The sequence below is a fragment of the Sinohyriopsis cumingii genome, chromosome 5, assembly GCF_028554795.1.
Source record: "Sinohyriopsis cumingii isolate HCF-2022 chromosome 5, ASM2855479v2, whole genome shotgun sequence".
Classification (NCBI taxonomy): Eukaryota; Metazoa; Mollusca; class Bivalvia; order Unionida; family Unionidae; genus Sinohyriopsis; species Sinohyriopsis cumingii.
In genome coordinates, this window is record NC_142965.1 from 59,563,885 (window position 1) to 59,579,208 (window position 15,324).

The 15,324-nt window shown below is 35.8% G+C and overlaps 1 long non-coding RNA gene across 1 annotated transcript in view; it reads right to left on the reverse strand.

Moving 5' to 3' along the window:
- The window catches only part of LOC149799254 (uncharacterized), a 29,168-nt gene extending 14,283 nt beyond the window's left edge, over positions 1-14,885 (reverse strand). The window contains exon 1 of the long non-coding RNA XR_016421125.1: positions 13,884-14,885. This is a non-coding gene — a long non-coding RNA (uncharacterized LOC149799254). The remainder of the gene's footprint in view (positions 1-13,883) is intronic.
- Between the last annotated feature and the right edge of the window lie 439 nt (positions 14,886-15,324).

Consider the following 15,324-nt stretch of genomic DNA (forward strand, 5'->3'; position numbering starts at 1 on the left):
GTCATTCGAGAGTGCTCCTAAAACTCACCTATTTGGACAACAAGACAGATTTAAAGTCTTTAATAATGTCTACTTCCTTAATTATTACCAGCATATGCTTGTTTTGTAATTTCATGATGTTTGTTTTTGTAATCTTGTCGCTGTATATGTTCTTATGTTTTGTATAATATTGTAGAGCGTTTAAAGTTTCAATAAATTAGGCGCTGTGCTAAATCCAAAACACACACACACACACACACACACATATATATATATATATATATATATATATATATATATATATATATATATATATATATATATATATATATATATATATGGTCACCTGGTTGAGTCAGTAACTGACAGTCTAGTGTACAGAGTATATCTTCCTTGAAATTATTTTAAGCATACATACATACATACATTGAAATTATTTTAAGCATACATACATACATACATAGAGTAACAGATAGACTGAATTGAGATACATATAAATTAGCCTAATTTTTCGTTACTTTATTAAGTCACACGTTAATCCATTTGTTTACAAATGTGAGAGTTCCTAAATACAACAAAATATGATAAAACACAATATCCTGCAAATTGATTTTTCTGGATAAAATGCGTACTCGAGTTTTGTTTGACTCCAAAATCATATTAAGGATTAAAGCCAATTACTACAATCAAGAGAAGATAATTGTCCTGAACTAACAAGATAAACACATTCGGGGTTTTACCAGCTTGGTTGAAACAGCATTAACTCCGATGTGGACCCGCAACAATAAAAAGAGATTTATCGATTACTTCATAACTCGTCAGGTACAAGACATTACATTTTTTCTCGCAACAGAATGAATGCTGCAGCAGCTGCTGTGCGTCAGCAAATTCTCTGTGCATCAAGATGTATTTATTGCATGATTAACTGAAGTTCTTGAATGAAAGACAGTGACGACAGCTTAATGACTTTTTCAGGCCCGGCCCTAGGGCAAGGCGAACAAGGTAACCGCCTTGGGCCCCGCGCTTTCAGGAAATCAACTCTCAATTTTTTTGCTTGGGGCCCCGTTCATCGCTTGTTGCTTTGGAACCTCGCATGCTGCCTTGGGCCCCGCACATTCAAGGGCAGGGCTTGGACTTTTTGTATACCTTGCTTCCCGACTCAATTGTGATGATTATATGTGTAGGTATATGACTGTTTGGACTGTAAACAAAACATAAGATCAGGATTTACAAATTACTTCAGCCTTTTATGAAGTGGACCGCGGACACTCAAATATATATATATATATATATATATATATATATATATATATATATATATATATATATATATATTTCTTATAGTAATGTGTATCTGCAAAGATCTGGTGCATTACAAAGGCATTTGTTGGTCTCATATATATATATATGGGGGGGGGGGACCAATAAATGCCTTTGCAATACACCAGATCTTTGCAGATACATGCTGCTATAGAAATTTTTATAAGCTGTACCGCGTATAACTGTTATGGTGCATATACGTATATTTCTGATTTGTAGGGTTCAAGTTTGTTAACTACGCTAAAGTCTATGACATCAGATGTATTGAAGAACAGTATCCTAAATCCTACACTTACATTAATAAAGTCTAGCTGGAGATAAATTCTGCGCCAAAGCCGCTAAAAAAGTGACCCTACTATCTGGCGATTTTACCATCCAATTTTGGACATTACCCCTACACTGACCATATCTGAGGTCACGACTGTATGTTAAGAACAGCTAATTAGTTCCAAAGACGTGGCCCCATTAATGTGTTAATTTTCATGACTTACTGAAGCCTATCTAATACATCTCTTGTAACTAAGTTTAAACTAAGCACAGTTCTTTCCAAAAACTGAGTTAATATGTGTTTTGCAAAGTGTACAATTGCCTATTCTTACTGAAGCACTTCCGTTTTTAAATCTTCATTTTCGTAGGTGCAAAGTTGTAAGACTCTTCAACTCTGAAGTAAGTAAATCTTCCTTATGGATTGCAATCCCATAATGCCTGAATAGAAGTGATCGGTGTCTTAAAACAAAATACAAGAATTTGTCAAGTTTGCTGGAGATATTGTAAAATATATCACGTGGGAGATATTGTGACATAGATCGAACAGGAAAATATTGCCTTAGCATGTACACTAGGCCGAAGAGTTCAACATTTAATTCATATCTACTTCCTATGTTCTTGTTTTAATATCAGTTTGCATATATTCTTAGTGTTATCTTTAGAATTAGTTCGAGATGAAACATTTATTTAAATTATCTATTGGAGTTAAACAGTGCTCATTGACTCTGGACTAAAGCAGCATCTCTGGAGAATATGTGAATTTATTCAAAGGAGTTTTGGACAATGCCATTGTGATACATTAAGACTTTTATCACTTCATCATAATCAAGGATACTGGTAAATCAGCACATTCTAAGACTGGGTGTCATTCAGAACACTCTATTCTTTTGGACTTGTGATATAACATTTTAGGATTATTTTGGATTACATTCATAATATTGTAAGTTCCTAAAACATTTTCATTTTACAACTTAGGGAATCAAATTATCTGTTAAGTTTTACCAAAAAAAAATTGTGGGGTTTTGCTTCTTTCTGTCTAGAATCGTAACAAAAGGAAAGTACAGGAACATTCCTTGCAAGGCCCAAAACAAAGACATAAGCTGAACTGGATAAACCAAAATAAGCAATCTACGTTTTCTGATAAATAAGATGTTCCTTAATGTTTGGAGAGAGAGAGAGAGAGAGAGAGAGAATGGACATATGATTTAGCGTAAGTAACATATGAGAACATAATTAACAAAATTATTTTGCATTTGTTTTACAAATTTTGGGTTTTTTTCAGTGTGTTTTTGTATGTGTGTGTGTGTGAGAGAGAGAGAGAGAGAGAGAGAGTTCTATTTCAAGTAGTTCGAGGAAAATCGCTCTTGCGACATTCCATTTGTACTGTAAGTAATCCGACCTAATTAATCCAATCGGTAACAGCACTCAATTGCTGCCTGGAAGTTGTGGTTAGGGTTTAAACCAAGAACAGGAAACACTGTACAATATATTCGGCCTTTCTGAAAACCTGAAAACATCTCGAAAGAAATCAAAGACCACCATATTAGACCTGCAAAAATATTATGATTAGAATATGACTGCGTCCAACTGTTCATATAGGTTGGTGGAGAAAGCAATGTGATGTTACGATTGTGGTTACGGGAGTGAATGGCTTCCGGCTAATGTAAAAACTAATTTACCTACGGTATTACTTTCGAGAGGTGTTCTGCTTGCGGATAGATGATACGATTTCAATCCTAGCTACTTCGCTCTTCTCCTCTTTCGAGAAAAACATGGTTTTTGTAAGGTCTAAAGATGTGAGCGGCTTTTGACAAATTATGCTCACTGGAAGACCATCATGCTACTTTGAATAAATGAAATTATTCTATGTAGTTAAAAACTGACGCATTCAATAACTGTTGCGACTTTTTTCAATATATTCAAACAAGTGAGGAGTATTTTCGGCAACAGAACTGCCAGAGAAGTTACGAGTAACGCAGCTCAAAACTAACACAGAAGCCGCCCGCCTTTGACACATCGTTTTCTCCAGAGCAAACAGAAAATGGCATACTCTTAAACAAATGTCTGTTTTAATCAGCAGTTTTCAGTACGTGGTGTCTGCTAAATACAAATTGTATCTGCAAGGGCAGACTCTGCTATTTACCCAATCTTTCTGGATGTAAACATTGCAAGAACTAATCGTATCTAAACAAAGAAAGAATTTGCCAGCACCCTGCACGTGGCTCTATTCGAAGAACCGCTAAATTATTGCACCTGGATCTTAATCAGCGTTTATCCTATTTGTCTTGCCATGTGCCTCATTCCAATTGGGTAAATTCTCTATCATTTACCGAATTTTAACCTGCGGCCACACCAATATAAGAGAATCAAAACGCCTTCTTTTTCTTGGCATTTGACGTAAGAGAACATGTAATCAACGTACGGATTCGATCCCACAACTTGACGTTTCAGATGTGAGCTCTCTAAAGTAAATAGACCAAGCAACTTTCGGCGCTTACACTTCTTACGCGTAGTTTTCATACTGTACACGTGACAAGAGATTGTTCAAGGGATTTTGTTTTTAATACGTATTTCATCGAGGATATATGATTCGTATAGGTTATGATGTGGAATCCTTCCAATGAAAATATAATTCACTAAAAATAAAATTGTGAACTTAACAAATGCGGCATTAAGTTACAATGAATTTTTTTTCAGAAATGTTACAACAGACAATCGTAAACTCTACTGATAATCCCTTACGAATCGCCACCACATTAGACAAATTATTTCCGAGGCAGATAAACATTGTTGTTTTTTCTCACTGTTGTTCCGTCTTAAAAAAAAAAAAAAAAAAAAAAAAAAAAAAATATATGAATATACTTTGTTATTCTCCATAAGTAGTCTTAGTGCCAGGGGAGGAGACGGGGTACTTAGACGTACACAGCATAATTGATTTATCCGAAGCACATGGTACTTGACAGCTAACAGTGGCGTGGTGTATCAGACTCATTTTTTTATTGATCAAGGCCAAACACCGCTACGTTGTAGGAAACGGTTCACATGTTGGGAAAACATGTAAGAATTCGCCAGAAAATCAATGTAATCGTTTGGGGTCTTTTTTAGAATACTTCTTAGGATAATGAAATAATAGCAGAGTACGTACCGTCAGAATGTATAAGTTAATAGTATTTGTTGCAAGGTAATTAATGTATTACCATGGATGATGGCATTAAAGGTTCACTCAATTCATATTAGCCAGATGATTGTAGGTCATCATGCACGTTATTCCAGACATTTGTCCTTGGTCTGCCAAATGGCATTTCTAAACGCTTTATGTAGCTTAGCCAAGTACCTTCGCCCACTTTATTACCGTCATCCTGACGATCGCACGGTGGGACATGGGTACCAGTCTACAAGCCTTTTTGTTCTCAGTTTTCGTATGTCTGTCTTCCTAGAGGAAAATATATACTGTCTATTTATTATTCGGAGGCTTTCAGAGTTGTGTATATTTGTGATCCTTTATGAAATGACTCGCAATTGCACAAGCCAACAAGATTTGCAATTGTAAAACACAAGGGTCGCCAAATGTATAAAATACAAAGTCGAGGTCAAATAGCACCAACGAAATTCTTATTTTCGTTTTCTTTTAGCGCGCAAAAATCATTAAAATGACATAACATCATAACTGGAGCATCGACAAATGCACACAAATATGTATATCAATTTATATTTGCCACGGTAAAGCGGTTTCTTTTGTAGTCGTGATGACAGCTTTTTTTGTCACCAGCAAAACCTTAGTTCCGCAAAAATCTGAACTCGTAATTTAATCAAAAATAAAAATATTAAAATTGCCATTCTCAGTCTATATACCAACTAAAACGGAAAATATATCAAATAAAATGAACAAGTAAGCTTTCGACTGCAGAATAAGGACACTGGCATTTCTTTCTTTGTTTTCGGTTTCATCCGACACAGAAAACTGACCTAATTTTTATTTGCTGGGAATACTGAATTTCTCTACTGAGGCCTTGAAAAGAAACTATATCAAGACGGAAAAATACGAAGGTTCAAACAGGGGGTCGTCTTATCAATGTTTCTGTCTCTGCTTGATAGGTTTTCTTTATCTTGTAAAGAGAACAAATTTCGAACAGAGCCCGTCAAATCTTCACGCAAAAAGATAACTACCAAGAAATAATTTTTTGTGTAAAGTTCTAATTTCCGTAAAAATACATTTTACGGAATATCAGGACTAATTATGACTCAGAGAGTATCATATTTGTTTATCATGACGTCAAGACCAATCATATTAACTAATCACGCACCTCTTAGAGCAGATGTTTTGATACTGAGTATCTTAACATTAACCTATTTTGACATAATATTTGACTTTAGTGTTCTGGTATTCCACGATACCTTTCTGCAACTTGTACAACTTTTTCAGACGGTCATATGCGACGCTGTGATAACATTATCAATTATCTACGTTGCACTTGTAACGAAGAATCGTACAAGTGACGCTCAGTAAAAACCCAAAAGACAACAATATGGATGCCAATTATACAAAGACGTTTGCTTGAAGAAAAAAAAGACGAAACAAATAAATATGATTTAATACTAATTATTGTTCGAGAAAATGAGCGCAACTTCGTTATGATAATTGCTTTGTTCGTTTGGATCAAAAAGGCAACACAAGAACACTAAAATACAGGCGGCGGTTGAAATTTCTCGCCATTATGATTCATAAAACATAAGAAACTAGAACACTTAACACAAAATTACGTAGCTAACATGGGAGGTTATATAATTACATCGTATGGAAGTAAATACAAATTTAACAAGAAAAAGAAGAGCAAGACCGATAAATGGTCGTAATTTTTTTTACGAACTTTGACAAATAATCCAAAGAATTAAGTTTGAAATTCAATAAATTACAATCAAAACTACACAATCTGACCCATGTCTCTAATCTTGAGGAGTGCGGTTAAGCAATTATGTTAATTTAGCCAAGTTAATGTATGCAGAGTAAATTGAATCGAGAACAATACTTAAACATAAGAACTACGTAAACTGCGCCATGCAGACATCGACTGCCGAGAGAAGACATTGACAACCGACAGAACAAATCGTCTACGCAGGGAACACACTAACTACCTAGGGAACACACTGACTATCGAGGGATCATATCGACTATCGTGGGAACATATTTAGTTTTAAGTATTCAAATTCTAATTTTCTGCTTATGTATGCCATGCCACCAGTTTACAATTGAGGGTTATCTTCTTCTGTCTGTCATTTTTTAGATTCCATCTCATCCTAATCCATACTGAGGAAAACTGAAAATCTCCATGGTAGAAATAAAGCATCCTTTAAAAGTCAACGAATTTTATTCACTTATACAGGGAAAAAATGAACAACAAAGTCTGACTGTCATCGCATGTAGTACTCTAAATAAACATATCAATGTGTGTAGAATTATCGATACTAATTTATATGCTCTACTTGAAACACATTAACCAGCCAGAATGTTCGTCTGCATTAATAGGCATGAAGAAAACAGACAGTGGTACTTTACAATTTCACATCTAACAGTTCATACACAGTTGCTCTGAGTTCTCCAAAAAATTACATCAATATACTGATATATTAGATTACCGTGCCTAATAGTAATTATAATAACAAGTACACTATTAATAATAACAACAATAATAATAATACTACAACTAATAATAATAATATTAATAATAATAGCAACAACAATACAATTAATTAAAAATAATAATAACTAATTGCAATCGAGTATGTACACTTAGTGGTCAAATGCTGTCGATAGTCATTTTTATACACTCCATGCCTTGTAGCTTAATGTTTAACATCCTGATAAGTGGAAGGATGAATATAATCCACTTAAATTATAAATAAATAAAACATTTCCTTAAGGTTCAAAAACAGCAATAACTAACTAGAAAATGTATTTTTTTAAAATAATGATTGTTATTTTGTATAAAGTTATTGCTACGCCCTTCCGAATTAGAAAAAAAGGCAATTAAAAAGAACCACAAAGAATATTGCAGATCTAATTTCTCTCGTTTACAGAGGCTTCTAAATATTTGATGCCAACAAAAGTAACAAAGTTACACAGGAAGGAGAACGGGGAGGGGATGTGAATAGGTTTTGAATGGTAGGAAAAATGTGTAATCAGGGAAGGGCCAGGAATTAACCAACTGGAGATAACGAAAGAGTTCCGAAGATGATGAAATTTGTAAAGCACCAAAATAGCCGTGCTGAAACACAAAAGCCGTGCTGAAACACAAAAACCATCCAGAACGTTCGTCTGCGAACACAAGCATGAAAAAAGACAAAAAATACAGTATTCATTACCTTTTGAGGAGTCTGGCTTTGTGCTTGCGTTACGTAAATGAAAACTTTATCTGCAGAGGAGTGAAATTGAAGCAGTTGCATCCTAAAATATATCAAGCCGTGGGAAAGACTAATATAACCTATTTATCGCATTCAAATTAGTCAGGAACAATGCCAGCTTCATGACAGTTACAAGTACACCGAGGACATTTTATATAGCACCTGATCTGCTTTAGTTACAGGTACGCCGAGGACATTTTATATAGCACCTGATCTGCTTTAGTTACAGGTACGCCGAGGACATTTTATATAGCATCTGATCTGCTTTAGTTACTACATGTTTATACTCTCAGAAGATATCGCGTCGTCGTCAACTACTGTAAGACGCTTTTTTGAACAAAATAATGTGTTGGGAGGTCGTGGATATTGTGCTATCTATCTTCTATCCGACACTCTATCCGGAAATTCATCGAACATGGCAGAAATGTTGTCCATAAAGTAATATAGTAACAACCTTTAGGACGGGTATACTTTTTGACCCCGACCTTCACGTCATTAGGAGGGGGATAAAAGGTATCAAACACAAAAATAGTAATATTACCTTTATAGATTCATTAGCAACGGGATTGGTATATATATATATATATATATATATATATATATATATATATATATATATATATATATATATATATATAACATGGAAACTAAAGTACCTAGCCTAGCAATCAATTAGATCCAGTTGAAATATTGACAGTTTTGGCCCAACAGAGAAGATACATGCGATTCATGGTGGCACTTCAATGAAAAATTAAAATGAATGTTTAAATGTTGTAGCTCAGAGGTTTTAAATTGTAAATTGAAGGGAAAAATCACATTATGCAGTAAGTTGTTGAGACTAAAAACCGCAAGCAACACTGTACAATGTGAAATATTCAAGGTCTGTTGATTTAATATTGCAGTGAGGTGATAAATACCACAAGGCATACAATTTATGGCATCATTAATAAACGCATGAAATCCAAATAGGTTACATTTTTAACACGTCTATGTACATCAATAATCTTGCTGAATAATGAACAATCCCTTGAGCAATTTCACTGCATGTATTTTTACGCCAACGTCTGGGACGTGGTATTCAAAATGTCAATTTAGGATGTAAAACTATGTTATGCGTGTTAAACACAGTCTACCTAGCAGCCGGAGCTGTTGAAGCATCAACCCCAATTTTTTACTCTGATCATGCTAATAAAAACTACCTATCTTCATGAATGACGAAAATGGAAGACGGTGTGTTGGATGAAGTAAATAGTATGGGATTGTGTGCGTACGTGCTTGCCTCTCGACAATCTCGGATCAGTGTGATCATTGAAAAGAAAAGTATACAAAAAGAAAGTGAGTGAAAATTATACTGCTTAAACAAAATAAAATGAGATTCTGACTAAAATGTTACAATAGATATGAATATGTCGAAAGAGAACGAGAATTGTATACACGTGCTACAGTAAAAAACACACACACACACACGCACGCACGCAAACACAACGTCACTCCAAATATACCGGCAATTTATCTGATAGTCCTACCTGTAAGACCCGACGCTGATACTTATGTTGTGGGCGTCAGGGTCTTACAGCCTAACTAATGGCGCTGTGTAGTGTGTTTTTGATGTCAACTAACATCGTTACGAAAGTAACATTTTCAGGAATATTTCATACAACTGACAACTAAAATAATGACGCTTTTCTACAAAGTAAAGTTATATTGTTTTAGTCAGACTTTACTTACTATGATGCCTTTTCTCTAATAAATTCAAATTCTCACAAAAGAAATGGGCCCGTTTTCAAGATTCTTTGGCCTACTTTTCATTGGGCTGGAAAGCAATGAAAGCCGAGAATGCCGAAATCGGATAAAGTTGAAACATTATTTTTTAACGAAACGAATAAAAATATTTTATGTCTATTTGAACTGTAAGCAACGTTTCGTTTCGTTCAAGAAACATATCCTAAACATCAACCTACCTAAACTTACTTCGGCATACCTCGACTACCGTCGCATTGCAACAAATTCAAATGTATGTCAACGGAACGTGAAAATGCATCCATTTGCTAGTGTCATATTTTCATTCCACCAGGATAAAGACAGCACAGTAAGTATATTAATTACACATAAATTAGTGGAAAAATGTCGATATTGGCTACCAAATGTGTGAGATGTTCCTGAAACTTTGATTACTCATTCCGATGTCAACGACATCGGAACACACTATACAAGGCCGTTATTTGGACAGTAAGACATAGCACCTCAACAAAATCAAAATGTGCTATGTCTTACATGTAGGACTATTTATCTGAATGTTTTATCTATGTCGTACTCATGAACATACACCAGAAGTTCTTTAGCCGAGAAAATCGGAGTTAAGTGCCTCATAAAGTTCACACTGAGACAACCATGGGCGGGTAAATACCCCTTGGTTTACGAATAAGACGCTCTACCATCGGAGCTACGACATGTGACTGGTCTGAGGTGAATATGAAAAATGTCCGTCTCAGCAATCACGGGGTAATTTTTAAAATAACAAACGAAATGAAGATTACAAAAAAAACTGACGTTGTTCAGCTATGGACAGTAAGAAACTTATCATTTATTCTATAAAAAAAAAACAGTATAAACAAAACTGCTAATATAATATATCGTGACACTTCTCCACTACATTACTTTATATATCTTTCATTCTTTGTATCAAACCCACTCTTACAAGTGAAATAAACAGACATACTAACAAATAAATACACAAATACAAGGTGTACAACTATTCATAATGCTCTGGTGAATTGTCTCAAACAGTGTGCATGCATGCACGAACAGTACACCAGGAACACACACACACACACACACATTCACCCGAATTGTCTTTAAAAAAACAAAACGCGGGTATAATGACAAAGTGAAAATTCCCAAGGAATATAAAATCTCATTTCAAGTTCTGAAATGTAATTTGTTGCTTAGAAGGTAACTAGGCGAGACGTTTATCAAAACCATCTGTCGTTCCAGTATTGTTGTACTTCTCGTTCCCAAATGAATGCAAAAAAGAGGCAAAATTATGACTGTCTGTGACCCATATTAAATTTCAAACGTGTCCCTCCCTAAATCTCAATTGCTACGCAGAGTAAACGTTTGTAGCGGAAAACGTCTAGTCCAAATATCCTCATGCATAACTACAGTCCAATTTTTTTTAAAAAAAAAACAAACTATATCACAATAATATCATGAACGAATATCGTCAAAAAATCAAACAACTTTATGAAAATGTTTAATGCCGGTCCTGTGTCCCGTTTACTAATATGTTTCGTGTGTGTGTGTGTGTTTGGATTTTCTAGTCCTTTCCCTTTCTGTTCCCGTGTACCTTACGCTCTTTTCTAAACATTGTCATATTACTGGAAGCTGACGGTGCCTCGGATGGTCGAGTTTTCTGAAGCGCTCGCCTTTACCGATCACTGTCATCTGCCACCTCTGTCCGCGTTGGTTCGAATCTTGGGCTCGGTCAGTGTGACTAATCGAGAAAGCTTGCCAGAAGCTTGCCAGAGTTTTCCCCGGATTCCTCCTCCCTATAGTTACACTGACCGCCACGCATAGCCACGCATGTGCTGAAAAACGGCATTAAACCCAAACAAATAACTGGTAGCTGACCACCATATTCCCTCTTTAAACAACCGACGATCCAATAATTTTACATCTAAAGGACTGTCACTACCCTGCCACCTCATATTTATTGTATTAAGTCTTATTTCATTCCATTACCAATTCGAACTGATCACTACCTATTCCACGTCAACCCGATAACTAACTCTGCTATCTAAATTCTTACGCTTTTTAGATTCCTTTGTCATCTTGATTACCTTATTAATGAGACTGCAGCATGTTCTCTTGCATTCTTAAATTCTGTACTACTTTCTTTTAGCCATTCCCCTCCTGGCAATATCCAGTTGTCTTAAGTCCCCATATCAATTAATTTACCTTCTGATATTCGACTATTTGCTTTCAGAAACCAATTCAGCTGCTGACTTTCTATTGTATACATACAGATGTACATCACGTTCTCCATATTCACCATTCATATTTGAAATAATTGTTTAATACAGTCTTCCATCTTTATTCCAGACATATTATATGGGTTGTTTTGGGAGTGGGGGGCGGGGGTCTTCCGATCTTTAGATTTAAAGTAATAAACGTTTGCAACCCCGTGCATTAAACAGCCTGACTTGTATAACTATGGCGGTACCATTCAGACTTTGGAAGGAGGAGAATTCAAAGACGTTGTTCACACTTTTTTTTAAACGTTCATTGCTCAAATAGTTCTACCAACCTATAACAACACGCTCTCGAGGACTCCTAAGCTGGTGTAATGTGAATTTTGAATTTTAATTCGGGACTCTCCGTCAAATATTACTCTAAAATATCCTGACCAATCCAATGGCTGTATTTGACGATCTGAAGCAAGATCGCTTACTCTGTAATAATATTTATTACTCGAAGCAATGAGTCAAATTTTATGACAAAGAGACTGGAAAAAAACCAACAATACTGGAAGGGCGACAAAATACGCTTGTACAGGACGAGTACAGAAATCAAACACGGTCCTTCACAGTTGCGAAGCTAAAGTTATTCAGGCATCAGTCTATTGAGGCATCAAGTAGTATGTCACTTTCAAGCCAAATTATGTTAGTTATAGAAGAAATCTAAATGTCTCATTCCACGAGTGGGTATGTGCCATGATGAGGGGAAAGTACCGAATGCATCCAATTTAGCGTATTCATGCGCTCATATTGCCATTCATAATCCGGTTATACACACAAATCATGGCATTAGGAAAAGGCAATAGTCTTCGCAGCGGCAAGATAGAACTAAAAAGATCTAATGAGATTAAAATGAAGAGCCTTCAAATGACTGAACTGAACTGGTTGCATACTAACAGTGACCCGACACAAAAAGGCTGTTACACACGTGCTCATTAGATAAGTAAATATACATACACTGTAGATAACGGACATGGTTCAAACTTACATAGTTTGTATTTCTTAAAACACTTCATGCCGAAGTTGGGGTGAGAAGGGGCTAGTCAAGACAATGTTACAATGAGGCTCAATACTGTTTCCTTTAATGGGGGACTGATGATGTAAAACACATTTTATTAAATTCAGTTATCAAATGATTACAGTCTTATCTAATATAATTATATTATTTCCAGATATGGACACCTTTAAAAACACAACATTAAGTTATAAATTACGTCATAGCTTTATGCAAAGGAAAGGCGTTTCCAAAGAAACATACGAATATATTTCACTCATTTTACTACTATTATTCGGGACCGCTTCGGTGACTTTGTGGATAGAGCGTCCGCCTCGGAGGTCGTGGGTTCCTACCCTGGCCGAATCATAACAAAAAAAACCGTGTAAAAATGGCACCAACAGCTGCGATAATGTGATGCGACAAAATGTAATCTTGAAGTTATTATCATTTCAAACAAATGTTATAAAACTCGTCGAATAATTTTAATCTAATTGCTCGCCAAGGATCGCAAAAGAATTAAAATTTTCAAATTCGTTTTATAAATTCCGTTTAAAATAAGTAAATATGCCCAATCACCTGTGTCACATCTGGGCATGTACAATAACGTACAAGCAAAAACGCACATACAAAACTCAAAATAGAATACGAACTCGGATGCCATCGCTGACTAGACTTCTGTCTCAAGTCAAAATGCTCTCATAGTTGAAGTTAAGAATGCAATTCTCAAACGCTGCAACCAGAAAAGTCACGTATAAGTTTCGCAACTGGCTAAAGCAGGCGAAAAAAAAATACAATGCTATACTGACGCGACCTAATTAAAAATATTACACAAACTGGCAATTATCTACCTACCTGGAATAGTTACTTGAATAACTGAAAACTGACACTGAAATACAAGTACTTACCGTTCCGTCAAATTTTACATCGCCATTCTGTTGTGACCGGACATGAGGAAGAAATGTGACGACAAACAAAATTGTCTTTATTAAAATCCTGGGCAAATATTTTCTCATCACCGACACCATTATTGTCCTCTTCGAATTTGCCTATTCTGTGTCGTTTTTGAGTGGTATTGAACAAGTGGGTATAGTTTGGCCAAATCAAGCACACACCTTGCAGTGAATACATGTACATACATATACATATATATCTCAATACCGATCCAATCACCGTAAACCTTCTGATTTTACCGCAAAGACGTATACTTCTAAAACAATATCAATACACAATTTCACGGGTAAGAAGACACACAGGGGCCTAGTTATTTACAAACTGTTTCTGTTTTTCAGGGTCATTAAGACGAGTGATTTCTCTCCGAATGATCCAGGTGTTTCTGTTTCTGTTTCTCATCGTTGTTTGTGATAGCCATATACATGCACGGATACTAATGAAAACAATTTACAGAAGATAGGATTACGAATGCAGGCGAAGTAACTAAGCTTGGTTGAGAGTCCTTGATCAATGCTGCGGGCATATAACGATAATTCAGGTCGATGAAATGGTAATTGCCAGCAAATAATATATATCACAGGCAGCCAGTGGAAAAAACCCACATTAACCTTATGAATGTGATGCGATCGCAAGGTTCGGTTCTGTCTCTATTCATAGCCGTGTTTGATATATCTTCGTCCTAGAGTCTATCTTGAAATATACTGTTGATAATAACACGGGCGTCTGCAGGACCACGGGAGAAGTCGATTACATATCCACTTTGATTTGAATAAAGACAGTGTTATTTAACTTAATATCCTGATCCAGCCCGAAATACACCGTCTTTGTATACATTAGCTGACAGAAATACGAACCGTCGAGCCAAAGGTTAAATTAAAATAGGAATCAGTCAATATTATGTCCGCACAGCTCGTCTCACAGCCCACCATAAGTACACTATGATAAGTGATCCGTGTTGTGTTTAAAACAGCGCTTTGTATTGGCTGATTTGTCCTGAGAGCTGGATAAGGTTTCATTTTACTCTCTCTCTCTCTCTCTCTCTCTCTATATATATATATATATATATATATATATAACAACGACATTCTCTTTCGAAAGCACATTTTTTCGAACACGCAAAGATTGATAACATAACCATTCATCATCGACATATAGACAGACACGTATATTGCCAGGGCCGTGGAGAGCGATCACGGGCCTTGGGGTAAGAAACACCCGGGCATCTCCTAGATCTTGTTCAAAAACATTTATTATTTTATAAAATTAATACGTATTGTTTAGCCCGGGTCCCTTTAATCGCCCGGGCCCAGGGGATATATCCCCGGTTGCCCCAACCCCCTGTTGGCCATGTATATTGCACAGTGTTTTAAGCGTATCAAGATCGCTTTTGTTTAA